Here is a 21256-nt window from a genome sequence, read left to right as displayed (position 1 = left end):
GTACCCAACAACTCTGTTGAAGACCGTTAGCGAGTCTCGGTGATTAATGGTTTTTAGGCCAAAATTGGCTAACGTGATCCAAGCGTGTACTTCAGTGACCTCGCACACAGACGGACAAATAAGAGTCGTGGTATTTGGAAGCTCTCTATCCTCCCTGACATGAAGATTGATGATTTGTTTATTAGATTTACCATCGCAACATAATGGTCTCGCAGCATTAGCACCTCCCACCTACCTCCTTTGTAAACAAACCACAAAGAGAATTAGGAAAGTGGCGTTGTGTGTCGTTCCCCAGAGATAAACATTAAGCAAAATTTCTTCTTTTTTTATTCCCTTGCAGCCATATAAAAGATGGCCCCCTCTGTGATTATTATTAGCAGTGTCGTATTACCAATGGATGCCTGCTAGCCACAGAGATTGTCCTAAATATGAGCCTGGCAGGAAGCACTCTTTAACTCTAATTCACATTAGAATCAGATCGCCCCGCTAAGACCTCATCAGTTTTTACGACCGCTCCGCCCAGCCGGTCTGGCCAAGTGTGTCCCATTGAGCGAGGCGGGCCTCACGCATCGCCGTTACCGCTCCTCTTTTTCATTTCCTGCCGGCCCAAACGATGGCGGGCTTGAAATAACTCAAAAAGCTCACCAGGTAAAATATTGGGGGTATTATTTTTTTTTACCGTGATTCTGATATTTTACCATAAATAGCAATATAAAAGAGCACCAATTTTTTTTTATTTTTTATTATTGTCTCAGCACACAACTCTGGTGCGTTCAAGGACACCAAACAAACAGACTTAAACATGGGGGATGCAGGGGAATCTAACTGTATGAGAAGTTTGCTACTAAAGTGGAGATCCATGGTTTTTAGCAGCTATGCATTCCTCTAAGCCGAGGGTGGGCAAACTACGGCCCGGGGGCCACATGCAGCCCACCAAGCGTTTGAATCCGGCCCGCCAGTTGCTTTCTAAGTATTTCAACTTTTAACATACAAGCTGGCAACATGACTTGCAAGTCAAAAAACAGAAAAAAAAAAAAATTAATTTAAATGTAAAATTCATTCATTCATTCATTCATTCATTTTCTACCACTTTTCCTCACAAGGGTCGCGGGGTTGCTGGAGCCTATCCCAGTTGAGTTGTTTTGCATGCACAAGTTTATGCAACTTTTGAAGGCAACTTTTAATGCATGCACATGCTTGCTAATATGCTAATGTGACATTTTGAAGTCTTAAGCACCGATCTTAAGTAAGTTTGAGCAAGTGTAAAATTACTACACTTCTGTTTGGAGTACTTGGATGACCAACCAACCGTCCATTGTAACCAACAGGCAATGAAGAGACAAGGAAGAGGGAAAGACAGAGGGAGAGAGAGGCTGACAAAGTGTGTGACGAAGAACTCGTGATGCTGTTTAATTGTGATTCCTGTCAAGACGACTGGTTTTCGCTCCCAGGAGTAGGAGAAGAAAGACGATGGCGATTAATGACAGGTAGGCTACTATTTAAGCTAACGTTTAACTCACCATCTTACACTGTTCACCTAGCCGTGTTACGATGCTCTTGGACTAAAACATTTAATCAAAAGTTTAAAAATATTTATGTGTAACATCTTTCTGTGATGCATGTTTTCTCCGGATATTCCGGTTTCCTCCCACATTCCAAAAACATGCATGTTACATTCAATGGAGTAAGACATTTGAGACTTCTTCAGAGACCTTGAGGGTTGTGGAACAAAAACATCAAGCGGTAGACCCCCAAAAAAGTCAGATGACCGGGACCCAAATGTAGGTTGTTACTGTTGCCCAATAACTATTAGACCGCATCTGCCAGAGAAGGGTTTTAAGAAGAAAAAACATCTTCAAATACCTCATATCGAAATTTTTGAATTTATACAAGAGTGCCAAAGATGGGACATTGAAAGGTGGAAGAAAGTTTCGAGGAAAAAATGTAACCTTGTCGGTCCTGATGGCTTCCAACGTTACTGGCATGACAATGAGATCTAACATGAAATGTTTTCCACAGGGGAAGTGGGGGGCCATCATGATCTTTCAGTGGAACAATGGAGCATCAGGTTGTGCAGGGGCGTCAATTGGCTATGTGGAAACGTTGCCGGGGGCATCCCTTATGACTGAAGACCCTCGTCTGTGTGGTCATAATCACTTAGTTCACAATCAGACATCAGCTCCAGATCAGATCAAGTATGGAGAAATCGTTTTTGCTCTTAAAATTTAGTGGGTACAGATTACGAAATTATGGTATTTTTCATGGAAAAATTCAGTTTTCGTAGGTTTTGGTACACACCAGACCAAATAAATAACAAAAACCCAGATAGCTCTTTATTTCACTAATTACACTACGTAGTTTTTGTCTCTTTGAGGGAGTTTTTCCGGGACGGTTCTAGACCTGTAAACAAAATTGACTTTTGTAAGGACATTAAAAAGTACTTGTCCAACTTTTCCTACATGTGAAAAAGGGCCAACCCCGGCTGCTCTGCCACTCAGCAGTACTTTTGACTCTTAATGCATTTTTAATATCCTTAATGACAGCAGAGGAATGATGCCATTAAGACTTGAACTCGTTTTTTGGAGGGGTAAGAATTTAATATAGATTAACGCCCCATGGTAATGAGCAAGGCCGCTACTAAAAAGTAAGAAGTCTCTTTTTTTTTTTTTTTTTTTGTTGAAGGAAATGATCTTTTATTAAAGCTAGTGTCCATCGAAAGGACGAGGGTGATTGTGTCCTCCTGGTAATTTACCTAGCGGACCTTGTGTGCTGCTCAAGTGTGAATCAATTTGTAAAGGATAGTTAAATTCCTATAACAACCTCCCCCTTTTCTTCACACTTGACTATCTCAGGCCAGCTATTAAAATATAAAATCAGGGAAAAAATGTCGTCTTATGAAGATGATCAAGAGGAAGGCCGCTCGCCGGGTAGGATAAAACGAATGGCTGCGTCCCGCCAATGGAGTGACCTCCCTTCCTGCGCACCGCGCACGTGTGAAAGCACATGCGTTAGCTCAAGACACAAATAAACAAGCGCGGAATCCCAAATGAATAAAACAAGAAGTGGGGGTGGGTGTTAGGCTCGGACTCTGATGTCCCTTGGCAAAACTCTTTTATCATATTCAGCAAAGGAAGAGACTTTATTTTATTGATTTAGCGAGGAGGGAAAAAGTCCCAGAGGCACTAAAAGGAACAGGCAATGATTAATGTCCCTCTCAGAAAAAGAAATTATATGGAATAAATTAAACTAGTGCGGCAGCAAATTGAAAAATAAGGATGTAAATGAGCTCTGAATGCTTAATATCTTATGAGGAAAAATAGTCAATGAGGCCCAAAAATGATGAGGGATCGCCACAGAAACGTGATATTAGCTCTAATGAGCGAGGCCCTGCGCTGTCAGAATCGACCTGTCAAAAGGGATCCTCGTGAAAAATGAGCAGTTTCAAGCAATTGTAGGAAGGGACCGAGGAGCCGACGTGGCACCGGGCGTGGACGCCCTTCGAAGACCAAATCACAGAGTCATGCTGAGCCAGAACCGCAGCATCTGTTGCCATGACGGCCAAGGCGCCAATGTAATCACACGTCTTTCCGTTCGAGAACCATGCGGGTCAGCATCATTACCAACGTGGCGTTCGTGACACCGGCTCATTTTTACTTTCATGCAAACGTGCCATGATTTTTCTTAAAAAGGTCAAGCTGCTGAGAGAGCGATACGCTAATATTTGTCATCGGGACTCATTGGGATTCGGCTTCGCAACTAATAGAGCACACCCGCCACGATCACTCATCACGGCTACTTTCAGTTTTACAGTTTTTTACTCAGTAGAATCTGGTTCGAAGGATTTAGTTTGAAAGGATTTGGTTCCAAGAAAGTGATCCTAAGGATTTAGTTCTACGGACTTGGCTCTAAGAGTGAGGTTCTAAAGATTTTGTTTGAAAAGATTTGGTTCTACAATTTAGTTCTAAAGACTTAGCTCTAAGAATGTGGTTCGAAGGAGTTTTGTTCTAAGGGTTTGACTCTAGGAATTTTGTTCCAATGATTTAGTTCTAAGAATTGGATCTAAGAATGCAGTTTGAAGGATTTTTGTTTAAGGATTTGACTCTTAAGAATTTGGTTCTAATGATTTAGTTCTAAGAATTGGCTCAAAGAATTTGACTTGAAGGATTTTTGTTCTAAAGACTTAGCTCTAAGAATGTGGTTCGAAGGATTTTTGTTGTAAGGATTTGACTGAATTTTGTTCCAATGATTTAGTTCTAAGAATTGGCTCTACGAATGCAGTTTGACGGATTTTTTGTTCTAAGGATTTGGTTCAAATGATTTAGTTCGAAGAACTGGCTTGAAGAATGTGGTTTGAAGGATTTTTGTTCCAAGGAGTTGACTTTATAAATTTGGTTCTAATGATTTCGTTCTAAGAACTGGATCGAAGAATGTGGTTTGAAGGATTTTTGTTCAAAGGATTTCAATGTGAATTTTGTTCCAATTATTTCATTCTAAGAATTGGCTCTAAGAATGCAGTTCAAAGGATTTTTGTTCTAAGGGTTTGATTCTAAGAATTTGGTTCTAATGATTTTGTTCTAAGAACTGGATCGAAGAATGTGGTTTGAAGGATTTTCGTTCTTAGGATTTGACTCTATAAATTTGGTTCTAATGATTTCGTTCTAAGAGCTGGATCGAAGAATGTGGTTTGAAGGATTTTTGTTCTAAGGATTTGACTATGAATTTGGTTTTAATGATTTTGTTCTAAGAAATTGCTCGAAGAATGTGGTTTGAAGGATTTTTGTTCTAAGGATTTGACTATGAATTTGGTTTTAATGATTTTGTTCTAAGAAATTGCTCGAAGAATGTGGTTCGAAGGATTTTCGTTCTTAGGATTTGACTCTATAAATTTGGTTCTAATGATTTCGTTCTAAGAGCTGGATCGAAGAATGTGGTTTGAAGGATTTTTTGTTCTAAGGATTTGACTATGAATTTGGTTTTAATGATTTTGTTCTAAGAACTTGCTCGAAGAATGTGGTTCGAAGGATTTTTGTTCTAAGGATCTGTCTCCAAGAATTTGGTTCTAATGGAACTGACTCAAAGAATCAGGGAGTAGCGAGTCCACCACTATCTGTATCTGTTGACCCATCTAAATGATCTGTACTCGGAAAGGTTGGGGCATAAACCGGAAGTTACCTGCCAGACTTATTAGTTAGTTTAGTTAGTACTTCTACAACTTTCAGTTTTTTCTTAGCTACTTTCTTTCTTTTATTTTTCCAATTTTATTTCATATTTTGTTTGTACACGTCCACAAATGACCAGCAGGCCACAATTTGGACATACCTGGTGTACATGTTTTACAGGGAGGAGGAGTGGGCACAGACCGGGTTGAGGTGTACTCTGGCGGCGCGACAAGCCTCTTGTGAGGATTACACAGTTAGCATGACGGAAGAAACACTTCATCGCTTTCTCTTTTGATGCGCGCCACGTGGGAATTGGGCGAGCGGCGTTACGATGCATACAAATGAAACGAGTCTGGTGGGACGCCACTTCCACGTCTTTCCTGCAATGATCCAGTATTTTGTATCCATCCGATACAAACAAGTCCACAAGGCTCTGTACCTAATGATATTTTTAATCAACTTTATTCCCAACAACTACAGAACAGTTTACAAACCTGATGAGATTTGGGTCTAACAATTTTTGAGAATTTGGTCCTCAGGATTTGGCTTGAAGGTCTTGGTTCTACTGATCCGGTATGAAGGATTTGTGTGTTTTTTTTAAATGTAGTTCTAAGGATTTGGTTCTAAAGACTCAAAGGATGGCTTCTAAGGAGTCATTGTGGAGTCAGTCCTCTGCATTTGTCTGAAGTGTGAGTGGGTGAAGATGCAATGGGGGTCTTGTCGGGTGGGGGTTCAGATGCTTGCATTGCTGCACCCTCACCCCCCCCCCCTTTTTAAGTTCAGATGGATAGACATTGAAGAGGGTTCCTTCAGTCGGAACCTTTAATTATGACTCTTTAAAGCTCAGTGACAGCAGATGTTGAACACCTTTGGTGGTTGACTAAACCCCCCCCCAACCCCCAACTCACTCCACTCCAAGTCGGGAAGCGAGGGGGGGGGGCTAAGACATACACTGAATCAAAACCGAGTAGATATGCTTGATGTGGTTTCCTGTGATACAACTTTAACACGCGTGTAGTTAAAAGTGATGACATACAAGAAGGCACCAGTCGGGGTGGGGGGGGGGGGGGGGTGAAACAATGGAGGCTGTAAATCCACTGTGCTTGTTGTTTACATTTTTACACCCTCTCCTCTGGTCTGAAGGGTAAAGCATCATCACCTTGCTTCAGTGCACACCTCATAAAGCTAAAGAAAGCGCCCGTCAAGCGGAGGCGTATCTGATTGTGGTCGGACACAACATTAGGTACACCCGCGCGGTACCATGTAATCTCATCCGATACGATAACAATGGCCGCAGATTAGAAGAAACCAACGCGCTTAATCGTGCATTGAGAGTTTTTTATTCTATTTACACGAGCGGTTATATTGGCATCAAGGTCATAAAACGGGATCGTTGACTTGGATTTCCCGACATGATGCTCATTTTATTATGAATTAAGCATCTCATTTATCATTTAATTGGTCCACCTCGCTTACACACACACACACACACACACACACACACACATAATGTCTGCAGAGGTGCTAGTCCTATATGGACCACAGAGTATTTGTGTCAATGTCAAGTCAGGTGACACACTCTAAACGTGGGATACGCTGACACCGAAGCCGTTTGCCTCAATCTATAAGCTTTGGCTGACTGACCACGTGTGTGTGTGTGTGTGTGTGTGTGTGTGTGCGTGTGTGTGTGTGTGTGTAACAGATAACCCTTTTGCCGCTATACACTAAGTAAACACTTTTACTCTGCTGCTACTGCAAAGACAAGTCAGTTAAAAACCATTTCATTGCTCTATGTTCAAATATTGTCAATAATAATAATAATAATAATTATTATTATTATTATTTTTTTTATTTATTATTTTTATTTTTTTATTATTTTTTATTATTATTATTATAACAATCACCTTCCAAAGACTTTGCAAAACATACAAAGAAAATGACAAAATAAAATAATAATAAATAAATAATAATAAAATGTATTTTTTTGATAATATTTATTTTAAATAGGGAAGCTTTGTGGAAGTGCAAATATTATTAAATTGTACAGATTGTTGTTATTGTTGACACTAATTAATTTCATTGCTGACTTACTTTCATTCATTTTTAAATGTCAATTTTAGGACTGAACTAAACAAAATATAAAATTATGTACATTTAATCTATCTGGAAAGTACCAAAATTATACTATTAAAATATTAATAATATTAATAATATTATATTACTATTATTATATTATACTATGACACTTTTGAATATGTTTTAATGGTGGATTCAAAAGAGGCGACCATCTTGGGACCAAACATTTGTATTAGCATGCTAGCATAGCATGCTAGCTGCCTTTTTTTTAGTGGTGTATTCTCACAACATTTTATGACATTATGACATTTATGACATTTTATGACACCAGACTGCTAAACATAAAGTGATGTTTGGGTAATAATTTCTATTTTGATGTTGCTAAAATAGTGTTTAGTAAGCGCAAATATAAAATAGAGAAAGATATGCAACACTAATGGAAGACAATGAAAGCAGAATAGGCTAGAATATAGAATAAAATAAATAACATAATCATGTTTAGGGGATCAAAGAAAAAATATAATTTTCATTCTCTAAAAGCAGGCATGACTTCATTTGTATTGTTATTACGGGGCAGGGTACTGTTACGCTCTAATGTCTAACGTGCGGCGGCTGAATAGAAAAGTTAAGTTAACAGAGCTGCGCATTAAGCATATTGTAACATTCATCACTGTCAAGCGGAGAGTTTGTAAAGATTTAAATGCACTCAACCGTGGAGAGTCCTTTTTTTTTTTTTTTTTTGGTTCAGCCCCCTACCTCTCCACATCGCCTTTTCCTTTGTCTACGAGTGGGAGGACACAGTCACTTGCCAGTTTATTAGGAACCCTTGGATATAACCATCAAAAAGTGTTGAGTTTGAAGCTTGCCGTGATGTCGTAGTAGAAGCTTGTAAAAAAAAAATGGCTTCTAATGGAACTCACTCTAAAAATTAGAGAGGAGCGAGTACATTACTATATGTATCTGCTGACGCAGCAAAATTATCTGGATCTGGACTCGGAAAGGGTGGGGTATAACCCGGACGTGGGCGTAATTTGCCCAGAAATTAGCATGGTTTAACCGGAAATTAGTTTAAGTGAAATGAACGTGGATTTGCTATATTGTTTCTTATCTATCTATATATGTACTGCGTATGTGTGTAAGTGATCTGCCAGACTTATTCGTTTTTAATATCAAATCTTCTACAACTTTTAGTCTTTTCTTAGCTACTTTATGCTTCTTTGTGTGATTTTTCCAGTTTTATTTTATTTGTTTGTATTTATTTTATTTATTATAATTATTTGTGCCGTTCACAGGCACATTGTACACATACCTGGTTTACATACCAGGTACTCCGGCGTCGCGGCAAGCCTCCGGTGAGGATTTCACAAGCAACCCGTGCATGAATGTAGCGACTAGCACTTTTAACATTAAAACAAATCACCTAACCTTTCCAACCGCCAGTGCTAAAAAAAAAATAGAATAAATATAATGGTTTATTACTTGCCAAGGGATCCTAGTCATATAGTAATGAAATCATCAATAATGGTGTATGTATTGGGGCGGGCGGGTTGGGGGGTTGCTCGTATTCCGCGGCTACAGTTAGCATTTTCAAAGAAATGTAATGGAATTGCTTGTTTTTGTGTAGTCAGCATTATTTCTGTCGATGTGGGTTAAAGGTGCAATAAGTAATATTTGATCTTGTTGTTGGTTTTCGCTGCTTATGGTTAAAGTCGAGCCGACTATGGAAGTAATCAAAGTTGTCAATTATTATTGAGTGACATAGATAAACATTTATTCTCATAACTTGATGATTTTTTCTCTCTTCTGTTCGATATACTAGTTTACTTTTCTAACTTTACCACTTTTTCCTTGTAAGTTTAAAACTTTTTTCAGTATGATGTACTCCGTTTAAGTTTATATTCTTGTGTTTACCGACAAAGTCACAAAAATCATTGTTGTGACCCCTAGACTAGATATTTTAGTGACTAAGTTGTGTTTACGTTTGTTTTTTATCAATAATGAATGACAAAATGAGCAGCTAATGATGCTAGCATGCTAGCACAACATGGAAGTAGGTGGTTCTTAGCACCACTCGGCCCCTAGACTAGATATGTTAGCGACTAAAATAGCAAATAATTTGTTTTTATGTTTGCTTTTATCAATAATTCATGCGTTGGTCCACAATGACAAAATGAGCAGCTAAGAAAGCTAAGCTAGCCAATGAACTGGCAGAAACTGCTTCTCATTGTGTCCAACATTGACGTAAACCTTGTTCGCACCCATGCTAGCATGCTAACACAACATGGAAGTAGTTGTTTCTTACGCACCAGTTGGTGTACTCATAAGTTTATATTCTTGTGTTTCACTGGCAAAGTCACAAAAATCGTTAATAATCAATAATTCATGCGTTGGTTCACAATGACAAAATTAGCAGCTAATGATGCTAGCATGCTAACACAACATGGAAGTAGTTGGTTCTTACGCATCACTTGGTGTACTCATAAGTTTATATTCTTGTGTTTGACCGGCAAAGTCACAAAAATCGTTAATAATTAACCAATAATTCATGCGTTGGTTCACAATGACAAAATGACTAGCTAATGATGCTAGCTTGCTAACACAACATGGAAGTAGGTGGTTCTTACACACCAATTGGTGTCCTCATAAGTTTATAAGTTTCGCTGGCAAAGTCACAAAAATCGTTAATAATCAATAATTCATGCGTTGGTTCACAATGACAAAATTAGCAGCTAATGATGCTAGCTTGCTAACACAACATGGAAGCAAGTGGTTCTTACGCACCACTTGGTGTACTCATAAGTTTATATTCTTGTGTTTCACCGGCAAAGTCACAAAAATCGTTAATAATCAATAATTCATGCGTTGGTTCACAATGACAAAATTAGCAGCTAATGATGCTAGCTTGCTAACACAACATGGAAGTAAGTGGTTCTTACGCACCACTTGGTGTGTTGGTGACCCCTGGACTAAATATTTTGGAAACTAAAATAGCAAATAAGTTGTGTTTACGTTTGTTTCTTATCAATAATGAATGACAAACTGAGCAGCTAATGATGCTAGCATGCTATCACAACATGGAAGTCTTCTGATGATCACCTAGCGTAGCTTGAACGTATGCTATAAGTGGGCGGTAGATTTGGGAAATATGGCCTGACAACCGCCATAAACATCATTACGCTCGGGAAGGTGATGGCGGTTGATCTCCACGGCCCAATGCCCACCTCCTCCTTGCGGAAGGGAGGCGAGGGTGGGTGTTGGGGGGGGGGGGGGGTGGGGGGGGTTGATCCGCTAGACTGGCATGGCCATGTGGGGGGGTGTGCGCGAGGCAATCGACAGAACAAATGAGGGCACCCGTCGCCTGTCGCCTCACACGTTCCCGGTGCTCTAAATAAGACAAAAGCCAGCGAGGCAGGTGAGCAGAAAGCTCTTAGGAGGCGGCGAACATCTGGAGAGCGTTGCACCTCCACTGCACTGTGACCCCGGACGCCATAAATCAGCATGGAAAGTGATTACCGTGATGGGGAAAGTGATCAAGCAAAGGAAATATGGCCGCTTTTTGCATAGAAGCCACTGAGGTGAGGTGGCTTTTATGGCTCCTGCTCCACCAGTGCCGTACCTTCAATGTCCTGGACAATTTGTTTCCGCCGCGACGATATGGGCTTTGCATGTTTAGCACTTGCTAACGCGATGGTCTGAATAGTTAACATATACTTACTTAACTTCGTACTCTACTAGAAATGGAACCATAATATCTGCTACTAGGTATATTTTTAACTACCAGTCACTAATGTTACTGTCTATTAATAGTAGCTAGCTAAATAGTTAGCAATAACACTATGAAAGTAAAGATTTTTCGAGTTATTATGAAAATAAGTTGTTTTATTAGCCTGTAATATAATGACAAAAATATATAGTTTTATAAAATATCAACGACAATTGTACTGTGATGAAAACAAAAGTTTTACAAAAATAAATCCCTAATATTACAAGCATAAAAATAAAAACGTACAATGGTTACAGCGGTGGATTGTGGCATTACGTTGTTAATATTCCGGGTTTTAATCCTAAAATTAATATACGTTATGTTTTCTTGCAATATTTCTGTGTCATTCCTTTTGTGAGAGCAGTACTAGTTGGTTTTAAAAGTTTTTCCAGTAAGATATACTCGTTAAGACTTTTTTTTCTTGTAGGGTTAAAACTGTTTTATGTAAAATATGCTAATTTTGTCGTAAGTTTACGACTTTTTTCTCATAAGATTTCAACTTTTTTCTGTATGATATATATTACTAGTTTATTGTCTGAACTTTAAGTGTTTTTCTTCATAAGGCTTACGACTCTTTTCTTACGATACACTACTTAATTCTCATACCTTTCCGATTTTTTCTTTGTCAGGTTCTGACATTTTTCTGTGGGATATACTTTTTAATATATTTGTTTTGTATACTTGTTTTTAATCTCCTAAGGTCACAACTATTTTCTGTACGGTAAACTATTTTTTTTTCAGAGCTTTACAACTTTTTCTTCGTATTCTCGTGTTAAACGATGCCAACGCTCGGTTTCGGAAAGTTTTCTCAAACTGACTATCTCCTTGTGACTTTGTGAGAAGTTCCCGGCTCCTTCCAGCCAGTGACTTCCTTATATGGGCATGCCCGAGTACAAGCTGTTATCTGTACAAACTGACACTGGAGTGGGCATGCCCGGAGGCGGTTCGTGGGTGGAAAAAAAATTAAAACAGACTATAGGTGCAGATTCTGGAAGATCTAGAAAGCGTTCTGTGCGGGTTAGTGTGTGTAGCTGCTCTATAGGAGTCCATAACTCAATACAAAGGTCAGAAAATGAGCATAATAGGTCCATAATAAGGCTACAATTTTTTTTCTGTAGGATGTTTATTTTGATTGTTAGCTTATGATTTGTCTCATAATTTCATGTTTTTTTAAGTTGGAACTTTTCTCCATTGGATTTATTTGTTTATTCTAACACCTTTATGATTTTTTTTCCACGTAAGGTCTAGAGTTTTTTTCTGTAAGATATTCTTGTTTATTCACATACTTTACAAGGTTTTGCCACTCAGGTCAGTGAATGACACACTTTGTCGCTTGTGTCCGTGGTGTGATGATCTAAGCATGATAACTGGATCAATACGTCCATTCATCCAGCGGACCACCAAGATGGGGGTGGGACAACACAGAAGGAAAATAGTCCCAATAAGTGTAGCATGCCATCATAAATTAAAATGATGTGGATTTTATGAAGTGTAAATTAGCACCCCTTCATGGATTGTAATTTTAATGTCAAAATGTATAAATGTATATAAAAGAAACGTGTTGATGCCCGCTTCTACAAAGTCAATTACCGAACTGTACTTTTCGAAATGCGTCATCTAGATAATAATGCATAAAAATATTGTCCGTATTGTGTGTCAGGGAGATGTTCCTCGCACTGCGGCGTAATTGGCGAGTAGAAAGGCACGCGGCTAATAACAATGTCCTCTGAGTGCTGACAAAGACAAAGTGGCTGCGTTGAGAGCACGGCGGCACAAGTGACGTCTGAAGGTAGACTTTCTGGCCCGCCGTTTGAATTCCGTGTCCAAAAAACGAGGCAGGCCGTCATTTAAAAAAAAAGCTTAATTTCTGTGTCAGGTGAACTTGCAGGTAATCGATCATCTTGTCACAGCGGTTTAACTTTTTTTTTTTTTTTAAGCGCCTCTTCAAAGTGAATCTCAGTTAAAGGGAAAGAAAGGAGAAAATGTCTTTGGCTATTTAAGGCATATTCTGCCATGTTAGGTCTTTTTCCTAGCAAAGTTCATTTGACAACATTTGGAGAAAGACAAATAAAGCAGACCATCTCAGACGTCCCGGATGAAATTCTTTAAATGTGATTCAACTTGGGACTTATTCTGATTGAATGTTTTATTAACAACAATTATTTTTTTTTAAATACAGAACACAACAAACAAGCTCAACTGGTTGCCAGTTGTTGTGGTGTTCATAATAACAAAACAATTCCGAGCCAAATTTAGCAGCTGTTAATTCCAGACCTGACTAAAATTAAACATAAACTTAAATATATATATTTTTTACAATATAGACATGAAATAACACCACTATAGTCACTTTTACTGTATTGCTCAATATAGTGTACATAATAAGAGATATTAGACATTGTTACCAGGGAGTGACCAGGATTTTTTTGGCATAAATGTTTGACGTAAACCCCGGAAAAAGTTATTATGCTAACTGAAATTTTTTGCAATTTTTCAGTCTTTGCTAATGCATTTCCCAAAAATTACTCTAACAAAATAAGCTTGTTTTCTATTATTGGATGCTGAGGTTCTCATTGAGAGTGACCAGGATGGATAGGATCAGGAAGGAGTACATCAGAGGGACATTCCATGTCTGAAGGGAAAAGACATATTAGTCATATATAAGATTATATAATTTTGAACAATCGACTTTTTTTTTACCCATTTTACCCAATGTTTTTTTTTAGCATTGATTTTTACATTAAAGTATATACCGTGAAACCTTGGTTAGTATCATGAATCTGTTCCAGAAGGTCCGACTCTAACCAAAACATATGCTAATCAAATATATTTTCCCATAAGAAATAATGTAAATCCAAAATATCTGTTACAGAAATCAAAAAATATGTTTTTATAGTTCTATAATTATAGTTTGATAATACCGTGGAAACTAAAAAAATGTGTTTCATTATCGGTCGACACCTAAACCTAATTAAAAAAAAAACCTTGACCAAAAAGAGGTAAATACTCTTATAGTTAAGTTTGTTGATGATTTATGACTGGAGTAGTACTGTCAGTAGTACTTGTCGTAGGACCTTTACTCCAATACACAGTGTTGGGTAGCGGCGTTTCTGCTGCGGTGCGGTCGGCGTGGTTACCACGGTGATGACAGACTGCTGATCCTAACCGGCTGATTGACGGTAGCATCCATACTTTTTAAAGTGTTTAAAAGTGTGCAAGTCTTCAAGAGTTGAAAGTTCCCGCGTCCCCTCGGCGAGACTTTAGTGGACGAGCCGCTTGGAGAGGAGAGGTCCAATTAAAAAGTGTCCCGGGTCTCCTTTCACATCATAACTTCCTAATGGGTTGTTTGGATGATTCATGCCAATCAAACATCTGCTCAGCATTGCGCTTTATCAGCAGGCGCACCTGCTGCTGACCTCCAGATGACCTCCGGCTGGAGTAACTTTGACAAAGACTGTTTACTTCGGCGGAGGGCCCGCACTGATCGCCCCCCCCTCGCTCCTCATCCCCCAACCCCTTTACGTCTTTCTTCTTAATGTGCCCAGCCCCAAAAAAAAATGTTTCGCTAGGGATCAGGGGGGTGAAATTTTTTCTCCTCCAAATGGATTGCAATTTCCCACCATTTAGCACCTGAAGGTAATTAGCTTGAAGAGATTGCGGAGTGAGAAACACGTTCATGGGACATTAACTCTCGTACATTCTCCAGTTGCAGCGAATTAATAGGAAAGATTAAAGTTTAAAGAGAGCAAATGCCATTACCGCACTACACACACACACACACACACATGAACACACACACACATAAACACACTATATCTCTCTCTCTGGCACCCTCTTTGCCTCCCCCACCTCCCCCCTTTTATGATAAGTCTGGATCCTTGCATGGCATCCAGGCTGGCATTCCAACAGCAGGTAATAAGGGGCACAAATTAGAGGCTTTGGGCGGCCATGAAAAAACCTCAGCGGAGCTTCGTCTTTTTCATCTTCCCCTCTTATCCAGAAGCAATATGAAGGTCGCAAGTTCTACGCTCATGACGTTAGGTACACCTTGTAATTCTTTGCTGCTCATAATTCTTACTTGGTCGATGACAAAAGTCGGGACTAGTACCTAAAAGTACCACTCACACTGTACACAGAGTACTTGAAGGATATCAAATACAAAACAAAATAACTAAAAAAAAAAACAATAAAAACACTCCTCTCTTTGGGCTTTTCCCTTCATGATCCCCTCTGGACATGTCCCAACCATCTTACTAATGTGCTTACTAATGTGGCACTAAGTCCTACAAACGGACGATATTACAAGTCCAGGACTGGAGGCCTGCAGGCTTTCTTGGACCAGAGTTGCTATGGCAGCAAAAACGTCAGAAACCGCAGCGTTGATTAGCAGCGGCCGTCCCAGCGTGCACCGCAGTGACAAATGACTGACTGGGAACAATATCTAAGGCGATCAGGATGAAGCGGTGAGCATTTCAAGCCTCAGCAGGATTGTAATTCTCATTAGACTGAGTCGGGAACGCCGAAGTTCCACTTGGCATTTGGGGCCCATCCAGTGTTTCTTCCATGGGCCAAATAAAAGCAATAAGGCAAAAATGATTGGAGTGATAACAAAAGGCACGGCGTCTAAATCACTATATGTCACCGAGCTGCCATTACCCCCCCCCCTCACCCCCCCCCCTTCTTCGCTCTCATTCTTCATTCTCTCTGCATGAGAGAGGACGCCAAACACAGGCGAGGCACCCCGGCATTAAAAGGTAGCGAGCGAGGACGCAAATAGGCCTTCAGCTTTAGCGTTATTAATGACTCTTCAAAAAATAAAAATAAAAAACGCCGACTTTTCCAATCTCTGGGAGAAGCGCATGAGGGAGTCGACAGATGAAGCTGACCTTCACCATGTTCTCTGGTCTTTAGTTAAGAAATTCACTCGCCATTATGGCGTCATTAAGCAAACAAGGATAAAATTACTTCTTGCTTAATGGCCTATAGGACCCCCCTGCCCCCCCCCCCCCCCCCCCCCCCAGACAAAATTTCTTTTAGATCTCATAAAAAGTACACTTTAGCACTTCATAAATGATGGGATGTGGCAAGTTGGGTGTTAAAATGAATCAAATCCAACTTTTGTTACTCATTTTAGAGGAAGCTGACATTACGATTCAACACCGCAAATTCAAAACATTTCGATCAAAAATACGTTTTTTTTTCACACCTAAATCCAAGGAAATAAAGCTGGAATAGGTGCAGATTCTGGAAGATCTAGAAAGCGTTCTGTGCAGGTTATTGTGTGTAGCTGCTCTATATATACACTTCCGACAACAGTTGCTAATACTAATACTTACTAATGCTAACAGTTGCTAATACTAATACTTACTAATGCTAACAGTTGCTAATACTAATACTTACTCATGCTAACAGTTGCTAATACTAATGCTTACTAATGCTAACAGATGCTAATACTAATGCTTACTAATGCTAACAGTTGCTAATACTAACACTTACTAATGCTAACAGTTGCTAATACTAATACTTACTAATGCCAACAGTTGCTAATACTAATACTTACTAATGCTAACAGTTGCTAATACTAATACTAATGCCAACAGTTGCTAATACTAATACTTACTAATGCTAACAGTTGCTAAAACTAATACTTACTAATGCTAAGAGTTACTAATACTAATACTTACTAATGCTAACAGATGCTAATACTAATGCTTACTAATGCTAACAGTTGCTAATACTAACACTTACTAATGCTAACAGTTGCTAATACTAATACTTACTAATGCCAACAGTTGCTAATACTAATACTTACTAATGCTAACAGTTGCTAAAACTAATACTTACTAATGCTAAGAGTTACTAATACTAATACTTACTAATGCCAACAGTTGCTAATACTAATACTTACTAATGCTAACAGTTACTAATACTAATACTTACTAATGCTAACAGTTACTAATACTTACTAATGCAAACAGTTACTAATACTTACTAATGCTAACAGTTACTAATACTTGCTAATGCTAACAGTTACTGATACTAATACTTACTAATGCTAACAGTTACTAATACTAATACTTACTAATGCTAGCAGTTATTAATACTTACTAATACTAGCAGTTATTAATACTTACTAATACTAACAGTTATTAATACTTACTAATGCTAACAGTTACTAATACTAATACTTACTAATGCTAGCAGTTATTAATACTTACTAACACTAGCAGTTATTAATACTTACTAATACTAACAGTTATTAATACTTACTAATGCTAACAGTTACTAATACTAATACTTACTAATGCTAACAGTTACTAATACTTACTAATGCTTACAGTTGCTAATACTAATACTTACTAATGCTAACAGTTGCTAATACTAATACTTACTAATGCTAACAGTTGCTAATACTAATACTTACTAATGCTAACAGTTGCTAATACTAATACTAATGCTAACAGTTACTAATACTAATACTTACTAATGCTAACAGTTGCTAATGCTAATACTTACTAATGCTAACAGTTACTAATACTTACTAATGCTAACAGTTGCTAATACTAATACTTACTAATGCAAACAGTTACTAATACTTACTAATGCTAACAGTTGCTAATACTAATACTTACTAATGCTAACAGTTGCTAATGCTAATACTTACTAATGCAAACAGTTACTAATACTTACTAATGCTAACAGTTACTAATACTAATACTTACTAATGCTAACAGTTGCTAATGCTAATACTTACTAATGCTAACAGTTCAACACTTCAATGAAAATGTTAAAACTATTTAAGACGCCGTTAGCATGAATGAGCGTATTGAAGTTAGTTCCATCCTCCAGTTGGGTCAAGTCCAAAAAGAAGCGCCGTCAGTTGCTGGAGCTTTCGGCCAGCGTGGGTAAGATGCATCATGGGAGGGGTGTAAAAAGGCCAGCTGGGATGGGTGGGCCACATTGTGATCACTCACCTTCATCCCTGATTTGTAGTCATTATCCCGACCAACGTTTGAAGATCAAAAACAAGGACAGGGAGAGTGATTGGGGACAGCACCGACACAGAATGTTTGGGGGGGGGGGGGTGAGTGAAAGAGGGAGGAGGGGGGGCAGTCGGTGAGTGTAGATGGTGGCGATGGCGAGTGGGTGGGGTCGTGAGGAGGGTGGATAAGGGTGATAGCACCCTAAAATCAACCAAGCTGCAAAAGCAATGAATATTAAATCCTGCTAGGCTAAATAGCTGCGGCATTACTGCATTATCGTTCAAGATGTTGTCAGCGGGCGCGAGTCGGAACACGTCACGTCCGAGCAATCTCTACTTCTGGCAATAATCCCGTCGTAAATGATTTTTTTTTTAAATAAATAAAATTGGACAAATGCAAATAGGAGCGTCTTTTTATTGCGATAAGGCGAGGCCGCCTAAATGGGGACAATTAGAGGAATATTCTGGAATATATTCCCTTAGTCTAAATGTTGGAGGCCTCCCATCAGGCTTTTGTATAAATTAGCCCAAACTCTCACTGTGCACAAATCTAACCTCCAACTGTTTCTTTTTTTTTTTAGATTTAATTATCTTTTGTTGTTCTTTTTATCTACCTTCAAGGATTGTCCTCAGTGGGGGGTTAAAGGAATGGGAAGTGGAAAGAGACGTGGGGGGGGCATGTCTGATTAGGGGCTAGTTTGTCCCCTGTTTGATCCACAGTGACACAGCAGGAAGTTCAATCCGAAACAGAATTTGCCGCTAAATGAACAGCGAGCGTGGAAATAAATAAAGGACGCGGGAAAAACAAAGTTGGCCGCGTTCCAAATGAAGTGAAAGCGTTTTAAACGCCCCGCTGAGAAAGCGGCTCTTTAGTTCAGCTTAGTTGAGGTCGTTTTGGCTTCGTTGTTTGATGATTTCTAATAAAATCCCAATTCCAAACTAGTTAGCTTGCAAATGTATGCAGACTCGGAGCGGCACTTTTGTAGGGTGGAGATGCGAGGAAGCAAAAACTGTGATAATGCATGGGCGTCGTCATGGTGACAGTGCATACTTGTGTAGCGCCGGGCCGGTCTCATGTTATTCTTCCGACTTCTATGCATAATCTTGTGTAAAAATAAGAATAACACAAAATATTATTCGTTAGCTTCTTTATTTGATGAATTCTAAATAAAATAATTAATAATTTGGTCTGAACAAATTAATTTGTGTTTATCACGCAACATAACAGTTGGAGTTCTTGGGAGAATACGGAAAACTATTTTAATAAGTAGCATAATCGCGGTGAACCAGCCAGGACGTTAGCACGTTAGCTGGAGTAAATACAGTTTTAAAGTTACAAACAGAATTGTGTGCAAAATAACAAGTTTTTTTACTATTATTAACTATTGAATAATGAATTTGAATTGCAGTACTCATATCATAACAGCAGGGGGTGTCTGTGTGCAGCTTATCAAAAGACAAAGAAGAATTTTGACATTTTGAGGTCTTTGCAAATGTTAATTAATAGAGTGAATGCGAAAGGGAAAAATAATAAAAAGTATAACATCAACTTAGCAGTCCATAAGTAGCGATGTCATTTATCTACTTACTCAAAAAATATGCCAGCCAATCACAGGACACATATAGACAAACAACCATTCACACTCACATTGAATTTGGAGTGGCCAATTAGCCTAGCATGTTTTTGGAATGTGGGAGGAAACCGGAGAATCCGAAGAAAACGGGCAAAACATGCAAAAATGAGCAAGGATGGAATCGAACACGGGACTCCTAGCTGTGAAGCATGTGCACTAACCACTTAAGCACCGTGCAGACACTTTTTAATGTAAAGTTACAAACAGAATTGTGTGCGAAATAACAAGATTTTTGACTATTATTAACTATTGAATAATTAATTTGAATTGCAGTACTCATATCATAACAGCAGGGGGTGTCTGTGTGCAGCTTATCAAAAGACAAAGAAGAATTTTGACATTTTGAGGTCTTTGCAAATGTTAATTAATAGAGTGAATGCGAAAGGGAAAAATAATAAAAAGTATAACATCAACTTAGCAGTCCATAAGTAGCGATGTCATTTATCTACTTACTCAAAAAATATGCCAGCCAATCACAGGACACATATAGACAAACAACCATTCACACTCACATTGAATTTGGAGTGGCCAATTAGCCTAGCATGTTTTTGGAATGTGGGAGGAAACCGGAGAATCCAAAGAAAACGGGCAAAACGTGCAAAAATGAGCAAGGATGGAATTGAACACGGGACTCCTAGCTGTGAAGCATGCGCACTAACCACTTAACCACCGTGCAGACACTTTTTAAATGAACAATTTGAGACCAGCAAAACAGACTTTCTCCATGCAGTGCAGCTGTCTTATTGACAAGGAAAGATTCCATAAGAATTCTGGCATTCCGTGTTTTTATTACGGTAGCGTATGATGTTGGCGTGTTCTGCGTACAGTTTGATTGACTTGGGATTTGACTTACACTTAACCTCGTCCAAGAACGGAACTCAAACATAACCTGAAGTCCACCTTTACTCTCCAAGACTTGTCGCGCCATGTTTTTATGCTGTGCGGCAGATTTGTACGTCGAGGAAATAAGGGGTTAAAAGTGAGGGTTAAACGCCAAAGAAGAGCGTGGCGTGATGCCTGCTGCCAAAGTCGTCACCGTTTAGGCGATGATAACAGGTAATTGCGTTTCCGGGAGAGCGGGAGCAGATGAAACATGTTGTGGACAGATACTGCCGGCACGCCGCTCCCTTCTCTTGGAAAATTTCATTTTTCCACAAGGAAGCCATGAATGCTAAGGCTTTATCCAAATCCTGTTTCTTCCCCCCCCCCCCCCCCCCCCCCCAGTACTTTATCAGTGTGTGGCCCACCAAGTGGGGAGATGGAGGTAATTCATTCAGCTGAGACTCACCACCCTAATCCAATTTCCAGCCTCCCCCAGCAAGAGATAATTACAAGTATTAAAGCTGTTAGGACAGAGGGGGGGCTCCAGTGTCTCTGTAACTGTGCTGCTGCAGGCCCAACACTGAACCCAAAGGGGGGGGGGGAAGCCAAGCTAAGGTATTGTTCAAAACTAAGAAAGTGTGTTAACTAATGAGGCAAAGGGGCTCTCTAGGTATGAAAGGACACCCGTAGCCTCATGTCATAACACTCCCCAGGACTTTTTTATTCACCCCCCCCCCCATTACTGAAGCCAGCAAGGACAATAGCTCACTTCATACCAACATTATTCTGCTCAGTGTCGCTAGCACGGCTTTTAAACAAG

At 39.2% G+C, this 21256-nt stretch overlaps 1 long non-coding RNA gene across 1 annotated transcript in view; it reads left to right on the top strand.

Annotated features, from left to right (window-relative positions):
- Window positions 1–1350, top strand: part of LOC144895252 (uncharacterized) — a 72356-nt gene extending 71006 nt beyond the window's left edge. The window contains exon 3 of the long non-coding RNA XR_013625747.1: window positions 1329–1350. This is a non-coding gene — a long non-coding RNA (uncharacterized LOC144895252). The remainder of the gene's footprint in view (window positions 1–1328) is intronic.
- The last annotated feature ends 19906 nt before the right edge of the window (window positions 1351–21256 follow it).

This window comes from Doryrhamphus excisus, unplaced genomic scaffold, assembly GCF_037039965.1.
Source record: "Doryrhamphus excisus strain RoL-2023G ecotype Guam unplaced genomic scaffold, RoL_Dexc_Guam_v1.1 HiC_scaffold_24, whole genome shotgun sequence".
Classification (NCBI taxonomy): Eukaryota; Metazoa; Chordata; class Actinopteri; order Syngnathiformes; family Syngnathidae; genus Doryrhamphus; species Doryrhamphus excisus.
Note: the sequence above shows the minus strand (reverse complement) of the source record. Positions and strands in the feature narration are given on the sequence as shown.